The sequence below is a fragment of the Psittacula echo genome (assembly GCF_963264785.1).
Source record: "Psittacula echo genome assembly, chromosome: Z".
In the NCBI taxonomy this organism is placed as follows: domain Eukaryota; kingdom Metazoa; phylum Chordata; class Aves; order Psittaciformes; family Psittacidae; genus Psittacula; species Psittacula echo.
Window position 1 is genome coordinate 49,931,787 of NC_137742.1, and position 13,302 is coordinate 49,945,088.

A 13,302-nucleotide genomic window follows, 5' to 3' on the forward strand; every position below is an offset into this window, starting at 1 on the left:
CAATGCATTATTCATTCTTAGCACCTCTTCTTTTTGTAGTTATATTAGTTATATAGCTTTCAGATGACACAGTTATTTTAGTTTTCCATTTTGAAAATCTGTCCTGAGGTGTTGATCATTAGTCAGTTGATGAAACTTCTTTCAGACATATATTTATCTTTTTTTGTGCTGTTTGCTCTTTGGGAGGGCTAATAAGTTAAATAAAATAATCACATGGATCAGAAAAAATGTGAAAATGATACCAGTGCTCTGAACGATATGGGCTGGCTCTGTTTGGTTTTGGCTTTTTATTGTTTGTTTGTTAAAAAAAAAAAAAGGCACATCAAAACCTACAGAACGCAAAACAGTGTAGGAGAAGGTACAGGACACCACACAGGCCCTCATCGCTAGATGTTGATCTTGCTAGGTGACAGCTCTGATTAAGTATATTTCCTCTGTAAGTAAGTTCTGGCAAACAAAGTTGCACATACCACAAAATTAGGCTACCGCAAACACTGTACGTAGATCTTAACCTTATTACTTCTCAGAAATTGAACATGACACTGCTTGATGCAGTGTCACCAATTACCTGTAATACTGAGGTGATTGTGTGTCTGGATTTCCACATGAAACTTAGGGCACTGGGGTTTGATCTCTGATGCTCCTATGTGTGGGGATAAGACAATCTCCCACCCACAGGGTCACCCACAGGGTAATACTGCAGTTGTGCTCAGAAGGCTTTTGAGGTGTGTTCTGCCACCCACAAAGGGAACATTGCTGACACAGCAGTGTTTATCAGGCTGAGTCTGAATGAATTTCCCTTTTTGTATGCCAAAGCTCAGATAAGTTAATTTTCCACATCTGCTACAAAACAAAACAAAACAAAACAAAATAAATAATAATAAAAAAATAACCCCAAAACCCAACCCAACCCAACAAAAAAAGCAAATCCTCTTGGAAACAGAACTCTTTATGGCACGTTTCCTCCCTGTGGAAAAGATGGGAGTACAAACAACATATGGCAGATGTTAGCCCATGCTGTTTTAAGTGATAGCAGGACCTTAGATACTGTGGGGATAGGTGCTGAGTGAGAGCACACAAGCAATAGAAAGGTGGTCCTCTCCAGGTGATTTTCTGAGAGGGGTTGCAAGATGCTGAAATGGAAAGACACACCGATGTTGCAGATAGCCTTTATGCTGAGGTTGTAGGGAAATAAAGTGTTGAAGAGAGCTTAATATGTGAAGAATAATTCATTCATTACCTGTTTTAATTTTAATGTATTCAAGTCATAGCCATTGGCCCACAAACACTTCTTAGCTTTTTAACACATTTAAATTTCATATAAATTAAAGATATTTCTTGGGTTTTATTGCTGCTTTTTTGGAGGGGGGCAGGAGCAGTACGGTTGCGGTATTTTTCCTTTTAGCACTATTGATCCACATTCAAATTAAGGAATTAGTTAAAAAAATATTTGGGTGAGGAATAGTGGCGTGAAAAAATTGCAGTTGCCAAATCTAAGTTTTGGTAATGAATGGGAATCAGAAAGAAAATCAAGCTATCATCTAAATCTAGGCTCAGGTTTTGTGTCAAAACAGTTTTGCATTCATATGAAAGATACTTTATATTTTCTTATTAAGACGGTAAACATTTGAAAAATAAAAAGAACTGAGGAAAGACAAGCCAGAAAGGATTAAATGCTGACACCATTTCACTGGAAAAATATAATTTGTGTATCTGACATGCTGCCCTACATTCTTCCTGTGTCTAGTAATTCATTCCTGACTGTCCTGCTGTGAGGCATGTTATCTTAACCACAAGGCCTTCCCTCCCTCATGCAGTCTTAATGTTTTTCTGCTTTTTGATAATCACCCGTCACCTTCCCAGGTTTAATACAAATGTCTTATGACAGTTTGCTCCCAAGATAAAAGCTCAGTTTGCATATATATATCATCCAGCACATTAATTACTTTTCTCTTTGACCTTCTGCAAATCATTAGCCAAGGATGCTTTGAGCAATTTCTGCAGTTAGTCATGCACTAAGCAACATTGCTTTGCCTCTATTTTTATAAGTCTTTTAGAAATGGTGCAAGCAAGTCTGACGCAATGCTTCCTAAAAGCATGAAGTTGTATCAGTAATGCTTTCATAATTATTGGAAACTACAGCTGTGAAGGAGTGACTTAACGACGTGTTAACTTTGGACTGGTTTATCTAGGGACAGTCTTTAATGGTTATATAAATCTTTTATGGTTATACGAGTGCTTTTAAACAATATTGTGTAAAAGGAACAATGTAAATTAGTAATAGCCCACTATCAGTGTGTGTGAGTAGATGTAACAACCCCTGCTTAAAAAAAAAATGATGTTGTGTCATTTGGCATTGAGCTATATAGTCACCTTACGAAAGCAAAGTATGAGATTTCCTTTTACACTTACCACATCTATATATACAGGTCAGTCAGGGAACAGCAGGTGAACATGTTTCTTTATCACCTTAACTGTCCTGAGTAGTACAGTTGGAAAATCCGAGTAAGTTATCTGAACTGTTTGTTTTGTAGTACTGACTCCATAGGATATAATCTGTATTTTTTTCCTAAAAACTTGTGTTTTCAAATTTAACATCAGTCTTGATGTAAATATTTCTGGATTTAAGTTGAATTAAGTGGAAATGGTATCCCTTGACATTGTAGCATAATCTTGAGCCAAGCTAAGTTTGAGTTTAATACTGCATATATTTTTTTTCATGCTGTAGAGTAATACTCTGAGTAGAAATGCTAATAGAAGCTTCTAAAGTGCTCATCTGAGCTATGTCTGGGACAGAGCAACAAGGTATCCTGTTCTTACCCAACTGGAGGTCTTGCTTCATCGGGCAGTCCCATAACTTACTTTTTTTTCTGCAAGGAAAACAAAATATTTGTCTCCTTCGCACAGAACTTTGATTGAGTTTGTACAGCAACCTGGTTATAACAGGAATCTGCAAGTACTGCGAAATACAAGAAGCTTTATACAAACACAGAACAACCTTGTTGCCCTCTCTAAATGCCGGAGCAGATCATCCTCTACACTGTGCCAGCGTTGAACGTTTTTGCAAGTTAGGCAGCTGCTGCACTATGAAGGCTTCCCTTATTCAGACCAGCCTGCCTGTCTCCCACACTCTTTTAATTATATTCAGCCCTTTAGATTGCTAGCAGTTTGGGGCAAGGATCAGCTGGATTTTAGATAGGGCTGTTGCCTAGTTACAGTATAAGAAGAGCCAGTGCACAACAAGGAATTATTGTGCACTACTACAGTTCAGAAACATTGCAGGGAGAAAGTGCTAAAAGATTAGCTATTTATAGATGCTCTTGACTAGCAAGTGCACAGGTTCTGAAGCTGTGTGCATTTGCACATCCAAGTGAGCTTCTGTCTTGAAAATCCAGAGTTGGGACTTCAACTGATAAAAACCTCTACTGCAATGGAGATTGCCTCTTCATTAGGGACTGTAATGATAGGACAAAGGGTAACAGGTTAAAACTTAAACAGGGGAGGTTTAGATTGGATATAAGGAGGAAGTTCTTTACTATGAGGGTGGTGAGGCACTGGAATGGGTTGCCCAGGGAAGCTGTGAATGCTCCATCCCTGGCAGTGTTTAAGGCCAGGTTGGACAGAGCCTTTGGTGACATGGTTTAGTGTGAGGTGTCCCTGCCCATGGCAGGGGGGCTGGAGCTTGATGATCTTAAGGTCCTTTCCAACCCTGATTATTCTATGATTCTATGATCTTCCCAGGTTTGAAGGCTGGCAGTTAAGAAAGTCAGCGTACTCTTTACGTAGGATCTGTTTTTTTTATGAAGTGTAACCTCATTTTGTGTGTTAATCCACTGTTTTTCCACTCTTCTTAATCTTTCTTTTGCTGAATTCCACCAAATATCATACAAATGCATTGGCATAAGGAGAACTCAAAATATTTCTTAAGTCACTTAAATCCTCTTAAGTCTTCATAAAACTCAATTTTATCCTGGCAGGATATTTGTAAGTATCAGGCATGTTGGAGGCTATAGCAGAGCTGATCATCACACTCCTTGGTGTGCCCTTGGTTGAGAACGCACACATAGGTCCTGCTGAACTTCTGCATGTTAAAATAGCCAGTTTCAGGTAACTTTTACTTCCTGGACTGGAAACTGGCAGTTCATGCCTCAACCCATGTATCTGTTTCAGCCAAGTACTGACACAGGGGACTAATGGCCAATTTAGCTATCCTCTGTAGTTTAAGCTACTTATGTTCATAAGCAAACACACACTTATATGTGAATTACTAAAATGAAGAATGAAGTAGCTGAAAGACTAGAATGAATTGTGCTATTCAGCCTAATTTAAACACAATCATGATTTCAGGAGCTAAAAACGTGGTTTACAGGTCTCCAAAGTGAAATGAATAGACTGTAAATTCAATTGTGCAATATTTCTTCCCAGTCTTTCTTGAAGTCTCTTTTGAAAAGTTATGCAAGGAAAGATGTAACAGGGAAATTATTAGAATGATCTAATGACATTGCTATCTCCTATTTCTATGATTAGCTTCCTAGCTTAAATGGAAAGAAATATTACTGACAAATAATAACATGCATGTGCATAGAGAGTTGACATCCCAGTCTTGCAAGCTATCAAGCTTGCTGATTCAAACTTGATAAAACCCTGCACAGTTCACACCAGCAGTAAATGTTTGTTGTGGGTTTTTTTTTTTTTTTTTTTGTTAGATCTCTTCTTATGATTACCCAGCCTACCTCAGATATATTTTAGGTCTATGTTACAAAGCATTGATCTGGCACTGCCAGAGAAATTATCAGTAGAATTATCAGATCTAAACCGAGTTACGTACTCGTAGCTTCAGTCACTCAAATTTTTATTTAATTAATTAAGGTGTTTTTTTTTTTTTACTACCTACACTTGCGAAAGAACAATGTATTTACTTCATAACCTCAGAATTTTTCTGTAAAATTGGTGTGGTAAGTTTTTGCCGCTAGAGAGCAGATTTGCGCTGTAAAGCGTAGTGTATCCTCACTAGAGATGTCAAAGGGCTGGAAATAGCATCCCGTAAATAAAACTTTCCAATACAATCACCTAGTAATATGCCTGTATGACTGTCTCATATGGACTTCAGACTCTTCCCTGATTATTATAAATTGTTTCTTTCAGAAACAGTAATGGTTAAAAATTACCTGTGTTTGAGGACCTCAGCAGAACTCTGCAACTTTCTTCATGTTAACCTGAAATTCAGGAAAGAAGAGAACATTCATTCATACTGTTTTAAATATACTACCCTGGTAGATGTTATATGAACTGATGGAAAATTATCAGCTCAAATTACTTTATGCCTTATTTCTAAATGTTTCACTCCCTTAAATCAACCTTCATTTACTTGGACATTCCATCAAGCAGAATTTAGAAGCAACCTGGAAACACCTCTTGGCTATTGAGGTATTGCAAAGTATGTATGGAGGGAGGAAGAGGTTTCATATTACAGTTTCAAGCTTTCTGACTATCTAAAAGGAACAAAGATTTTGCAAAGACAGAAAAAGGAAGCTCAGAAACCCTGTCTGTTGTCCAAATACACCACAAAATTGTGGTGTAAGCCAAAGTCCATTAAAATCAATAGTTGTGCAAATTAGACCAGTTGATTAGATTAGACCAGATTTTACTGTGGGGCAAATATTTTTACACCTATTGCTTCCCTTAATGCAACAAGACAGTTAATAGATACCAAAAATAGCATTAGAAACTTCAAGGTATTTTTCTTGCCTTGCTAGCACACCATGGGGAAAAAGTAAAAAGGTGTTGCTGAACAAGGACACAAACAGACATGGTCAATGTAGCAACCAAGTTTCATAGGTGAATATTGATGTATCCCTTTATCATTCTATACACGCAATACATATTCTTCATGTACAGTTTGTTAACTGGGTTAGGAGCAGCCCTTGAATATCCTGGGATCACACACAACAGACTGCTTGAGGGATTTCAGCAGTGAAGTGTTCTTCTATTCAAGTTTCTTCTTTATGTTATGTCAACACAAACACACATACTTTTGATAAAAGCAGTATTATAGCTCTGAAGATTTGAAAAATATCTCTATCATGGACAGAGAATGTTTTAAATCCCTCATTATCTCAGTTAGCATTGCCTTATAGATCCTGAGTACACAGAAGGCATAGCCCATATTTCAGTTGTGCAGCTCTTTGTGAGGTGTGGCTTGAATAGTAAGAGCCACAAACATTTCAAGTTAAATCTTAGTCATCCATGAGCTGTGTAGCAGATAAATTCTGTGAGGGGCTTGAGAGAAACATTTGTTTCACTTAATCTTATTAAACTAAAAAAAATGGATGAACATATTCTTCCACATTCTCACCTGTGTGTTTTGGCTACTATATTTGAAGCTACTATAGGAAATGAAATTAAATTGAGATGTGTGAAACATGACTAGGAAAAAGAATTCTAATATATGTCCTTGGAAAAATTCAACCATAAAAGGTTGTGTAACTCATATGTTCTAACATATATTCTATATATTCATCCATATACGGATGTGCTGCACACATCCATATTCTAAACCATACCCTCTCTATTCTTGCCTTTGGGATATCCACTTGCTACTGGAGAACAAGATACCTGAGAACAAAAGGCATATCCCTCTGCTGCCCAGTAAGATAGAGCTTGTTGGCTGCTCTACAAGAAATACCAATTATATCAACACTGTTTAAATATCATGGCTTACATGATACCCTAATAGCATTGTAAGTAGAGTTGGAGGTTACCATGTGTAACAGTGCAGACTGGTGAGATCCAGTTCACTTTATCAGTTCAGAAAGAAGGCAAGAAGAGTCATTGGATATGGTTCAGTCTTGTTATGTGAGGTGCAATGAGATGAAGTTGCTTTTTTTTTTTTTTTAAGGCTGCTTGAACTCAAAATACATCTTCTGCCATTTGGTAGAGCAATGTCAGCCTAGACTAATGGACTATTTAGATGTTCATGTTTGCAACTAATTCAAAAGTAGGTTGTTACACAAAGTGATGCTATGTGCTGAGATGCAGTGGTTCATGGCAAGTGAACCAGCATGTGCAGTAAATTTTGAAATAAGCTGGAGTTCTTACTGCTCTTCTTTCTACTCCATTTGCCACTTCTGTCTGTCCTTAGTTCATTTTTCATCCTGAGATGAGCTTGGAATGGAAATCTCAGCACAGAAAACCACAGATTTTGGAAAAATCAGTCTGTAACTAGTCAGAAGCTTCTACTCATTACAGGAAAGTGTGATTTCTTCCTGTATTGCCACCACTTGCTATTCCAGAATTATCTTTGAGATTTAGAAAAAAAATAGTAGAGGCTATTTTAAACTTTTAAGTGTTAATCAAGAGCTATCATCCCGTGACCCAGTTCCAGCTGAAAACAATCTTGAAGAATTTCTGATTCTTTCTAATATCCGTGCTTTTTCTATGTGCAGGGCATTTCTAGGAATGCGTCAGCATTGACTTTGTGCTTCTGTCTTAGTACATATGGTTAGGACACACACTTAGGGCACAGTGTGAAGCAGTATATTATGAACCTCCTAATAACAGCAATTAAAAATTATAATCCTAGATTTCTTCGTGGAACAGTAGTCTTCAGGAGTATCTTCAAACTGTAACTAATATTAAGATAATCAAACCAAGACATCTTGAAACATTCCTACTGTTAAAATGTCAAATTACAGAGATACACTGGCAATGCCATATATTAACTATGGAAAATATGTTGGAGATGATCAAATTTAATCAGAATTTATAGTCTTTAGTTGATATGATTTATGCAGATTCTTTGGGTTGGTCAAAGATTGTCACCTGCTTTTATTTCTTAAACCAGGGAGGATTCCAGTAGGAATTTAAGTAAGGATGCTAGCCTTTTTTGCTGGCCCTTCTTTGAAGGCCTTAAGTCCACAAGCGTAGAGAATGTTGGTATCCATATTATATAGTGCAATATTTTGATACAGTACTGATGATGGTGGGTTTTTTCACCTTATGTTGCTGTTAGATAGAAATTATGTTGTGTATGTTATAGTGCTTTTAACTGCTGTGCAGCAATTAACGCATTAGCCTTGAACTCAGGAGACTGAGGCTTGATTCTCAGCAGAACTACATACTCCTGTGTGTCTCAGTCTCATTTCCCTCTCAGAGAAATGCAGATAATTTACTTCTCTGGGGAGATGCATCATATGACTTGATGGGATTCACATGCTATAGAAGCAGCACAGATACTTAACATTGACTACACAATATTTAAATTGCTGCTATTTAAAGAGCTACCAGAGGAAACACCATTATTCTCTCTTTACATCATAGATGTTTAAGTACATTGAAATAAGCCCCCTTTTTTTTTAAGGGTGAGAAGAAAAATCCCCACAGATGACAGATTTTCTGCAAACTTTCTTGTATTCATACCGTACAAAAATAAAATTGTAGTTTTCTTCATCTGACATACCAGTATATTTTTACAATGTTTTTTCCAAGATTAACAGCAGGCTTGCTAGTCAATATTTCTAAAATATTTCCATCTGGGATGGTTTCAAATAAACTTAAATAAGTAGTGTTATCTGTCATTACAGATAGACTAGGGACAACAATAGACTACAATAGACATTACAATAGACTAGGGACAATGTAGGCCCCTTTCGGAAAATATCGGGAGAACTGGCTACTCAGGATTTGGAGAAGGCTGAGGTTCTTAATGACTTCTTTGCCTCGGTCTTCACTGGCAAAGTCTCTGACCGCACCACCCAAGTCTTGAAAGGTGAATGCAGGGACTGTGAGAATGAAGGCCTAGGCCCACTGTAGGAGAGGATCTGGTTCGAGACCATCTTAAAAACCTAAACATACACAAGTCCATGGGACCTGACAACATCCATCTGCGGGTACTGAAGGAGCTGGCAAATGAAGTTGCTAAGTCACTGTCCATCATATTTGAAAAATCATGGCAGTCAGGTGAAGTTCCCGATGACTGAAAGAAGGGAAATATAACCCCCTATTTTCAAGAAGGGGAAAATGAATGATCCAGGGAATTACAGACCAGTCAGTCTCACCTCTGTGCCTGGCAAAATCTTGGAGCAGATTCTCCTGGAAGGCATGCTAAGGCACATGAGAAACAAGGAGGTGCTTGATGACAGCCAGCATGGCTTCACTAAGGGGAAATCCTGCCCGACCAATTTGGTGGCCTTCTATGATGGGGCTACGGAACTGATGGACAGGGGCAGAGGAGTTGACGTCATCTACCTGGATTTGTGCAAAGCCTTTGACACTGTCCCGCATGACATCCTTGTCTCTAAATTGGAGAGACATCAATTTGATGGGTGAACCACTCAGTGGATAAAGAACTGGCTGGATGGCCACACGCAAAGAGTTGTGGTCAATGGCTCAATGTCCGGCTGGAGACCGGTAACAAGTGGTGTCCCTCAGGGATTGGTGTTGGGACCAGTCTTGTTCAACATCTTTGTCGGTGACATGGAGAGTGGGATTGAGTGCACCCGCAGCAAGTTTGCCGATGACACCAAGCTGTGTGGTTCGGTTGATACGCCGGAGGGAAGGGATGCCATCCAGAGAGACCTTGACACGCTTGTGAGGTGGGCTGATGCCAACCTGATGAAGTTTAACCATGCCAAGTGCAAGGTCCTACAGCTGGGTCGGAGCAATCCCAGGCACGGCTACAGGTTGGGTGGAGAAGAGATTCAGAGCAGCCCTGCAGAGAAGGACTTGGGGGTGTTGGTCAATGAAAAAATGAACATGAGCCGGCTTCAGTGTGTGCTTGCAGCCCAGAAAGCCAACCGTATCCTGGGCTGCATCCAAAAGCAGCGTGATCAGCAGGTTGAAGGAGGTGATCCTGCCCCTCTACTCTGCTCTTGTGAGACCTCACTTGGAGTATTGTGTGCAGTTTTGGTGTCCTCAACATAAAAAGGACATGGAACTGTTGGAGCAAGTCCAGAGGAGGGCCACGAGGATGATCAGGGGACTGGAGCACCTCCCGTATGAAGATAGGCTGAAACAGTTGGGTCTGTTCATCCTGGAGAAGAGAAGGCTGCATGGGGACCTCATAGCAGTCTTCCAGTATCTGAAGGGAGCCTACAAGTATGCTGGGGATGGACTCTTCATCAGTGACTGTAGTGACAGGACAAGGGGTAATGGGTTAAAACTTAAACAGGGGAAGTTTAGATTGGATATAAGGAAGAAATTCTTTACTGTGAGGGTGGTGAGGCACTGGAATGGGTTGCCCGGGGAGGTTGTGAATGCTCCATCCTTGGCGGTGTTCAAGGCTAGGCTGGATGAGGCCTTGGGTGACATGGTTTAGTGTGGGGTGTCCCTGCCCATGGCAGAGGGGTTGGAACTAGATGATCTTAAGGTCCTTTCCAACCCTAACTATTCTATGATTCTATGATTATAAGCAGTCGTATTCTTAGCACGCTTCACTTCACCATTTACTTGTTAATGTGAGCTTAAAATGATACACCTTTTTTGCTGAAAATACAATCTAGTCCATTGTTTTGTCTCGTATCTTAAACAATTGCATAGTGTTGAAGTTATTTGGTACTCCATGTAGAGCTAATAAACTTATCAGATGTCTTTTTCCTTTGAACCTAATAGAAGATTTATTTGTAAACCAGTGAGATATTTAAAAAGCACTGTGAACTTCCCTTCAAAGAATTCCAGTCTAATTTGTCTGTAGAACCTCTCTGTTCTTTTTATCACTTGATAAACACACAATTTACGGTATTTAGTGTTGTGTAATGGTGCTTTTGAAGAAATGCATGAAATTTTTGAAAGTAGTAAAAGACTGCATGAAATAAAAACCCTTCTGCCTACTGCTGTTCACTCATAACTTCAGAAGTTGAAAGGTTTTTTTTCTTCTTCTAGACATCTCTCTTACCTTTACATGTCTCAGGGCCAGTTCTGCTTTGCCTTGCCTGAGTCTCCTGATCCAGAAGAGACCTCAGTGGAAGGGCAATCCCCTATATAGTTCAGTGACAGAAAAGTCATGATAAACTTGTGCTTAGACCCTAAAGGTTAAAAAAAAAAAAAAAAAAGAAAAAAAATCGGAAAAGTGTTAATGTCCTTTGCTAACAAAATGATTTATACTTATGCAGTATAAATAATTCATGATTATGTTTCATTTACACAAACCTGGGAAAAAGATTCCCTTAGAATTGATCTTACTTGAATCAGAGAGTTCAAGTTTTAGGGTTTTTTTTTTGAGAGTCCATGGCTATATGCTTTAGCTCTTTATTGCATTTAAAATAAGACTTAAATACAATTAGCACTAAAATCCAGAGCCTGCTCCATCTGAATGCCATGTAAATGAAAAGTAACCTCACCTGGATGCTTTCACAGTCAAGTGGTTTAAAATTAGAACATACATTCAAGAAATGCACCAGTCCCAATGGATCAGGTGGTGTGTTGAAGTGAACCTGGTGTGGTACACCTGCTCTGAGATTATTTAATGGTTTATGGCAAACCAGGATCAGCCATGCTGAATGCAGGGATATCTTCTACCATGGTGATTGTGAGGTCCACACCCCTCAGAACTTTATAACTGTAAAAAACATTGAAACTGTAAAAAGACCTTCCTAGTCTTATTTACCTCCTGTGGTAAGAACAGACAGCAAATGCATGAGGCCAAGCACAGCAACAAACCCTGAAGTATGCACTGAGCCAGGCCATACATTGTGGCCATCAGTGGGGAAGAGGATTGAAAGGCTGAGAGAATTGGGGTTGTTCAGCCCGGAGAAGACTCTGGGAAGACTTTATTGTGGCCTTTCACTACTTAAAAGGGTCCTATAAGAAAGACAGAGAGAAACTTTTTAGCAGGGCCTGTTGCGATAGGACAAGGGTGATAATTTTAAACTAAAAGAGGGGAGATTCAGGCTGGATGTGAGAAGATTCTTTAAAATGAGGATGGTAAAATACTGGAACAGGTTGCCAGAGACGTGATGGATGCCCCATCCCTGAAGACATTCAAGGCCAGGCTGCATGGGGTTCTGGGCAACTTGATCTAGTTGAAGACATCTCTGCTCATTGCAGGGAGGTTGAACTAGATGACTTTTGAAGGTCCCTTCCAACCTAAACTATTCTATGATTCTATGATTGTGAGTCTGCCAACTCAATAGCAATGAAACTGCTATGGGTTGATGGTGCTACTTGCCCTCACTAGAATGGGGTGCTAGTGAAAGCTGTCATCAAGAAATAAGAGATTTAGGACCAGATCCATCTCTATAGTTCCTGGAAGGTCAAAATAACCAGGACAAGTGAATACAGAGCCTTTTTTCACCTTTTCTAGTAGTGCCATAAAGCAAGAAGAAAAATTGTTTTCTTACCAAAAGAAAGCACAAGAAGGATTATGACTCTTGTCTAATAATGATTGTGAGAAGCCCTGGATTATGGTTCCTGTTTCCAGGCTCTGGTTTCGATTTGTTGGTGTTTTTTTTAGCTTTTAGAAATATATGGTCCAAAATCAGGTTTTAATGTTATATTGGGCTATGAAGGACAAAGTGAACTTGAAGACACGCTAGAGCCTTCATGTGTACCAGAGGGACTAAGAACTGATTAGAGCAGGACTGATTGTCTTGGTTTTTAGTAGCTTGTCAGCTATTACAGAAAAAATGATACAATCGTTCTTGCATCCTCTAGCCTATTCCTTTGAGAAAGTATGGTTTTACTGCATTGTTAACCTGGAGGACCTCCTTCTTTCTTGGGTGCCAAATACATGCATTTTGTTTGGCAGCCTTCCATCGTATGTTGGTTTTGAAAGGATACTTGGCTGAAATTGAATCTTGTCTCACAGCAGCATTTAATTAGCCTTTGTACCTCTGAGATTAAAATTAAAATTTCTTGGTGAGTCTGTTATCTCTGTTTTTGCAAGCAATTACTACATGGACCTCACAAAATACTCCATCAGAATACTGTGAATTTTGTAAAAATCATTATTTCTAGCAAGTCTACGTAGGCAGTAACTATTAAAACAAACATAGCCATCTCAGTCTTGAACATCCTGTACTGATGAGTCAAGCTCTTTTCCTAAACAAAATGAAGTCAGGATGATTAACTAAACCACACATGTCTTTTCCCACCAGCAATGCAAGTATTGTAAGTACTGTTTTATGCACAATCTGGAGCCTAAAATACTGTAAAGGCTGTCTTCTATCCCTTATTTATCCTACCCAAACCACATGAAAAGCTGGGTTAAATGCTACATCAAGTTATTCCTGAAGTGTGTCACTATTACGTTATAGCCCTGTTTCAGCAAAGATGACTCAGCATTTTTAATGGTGAAATAGTTCCCCA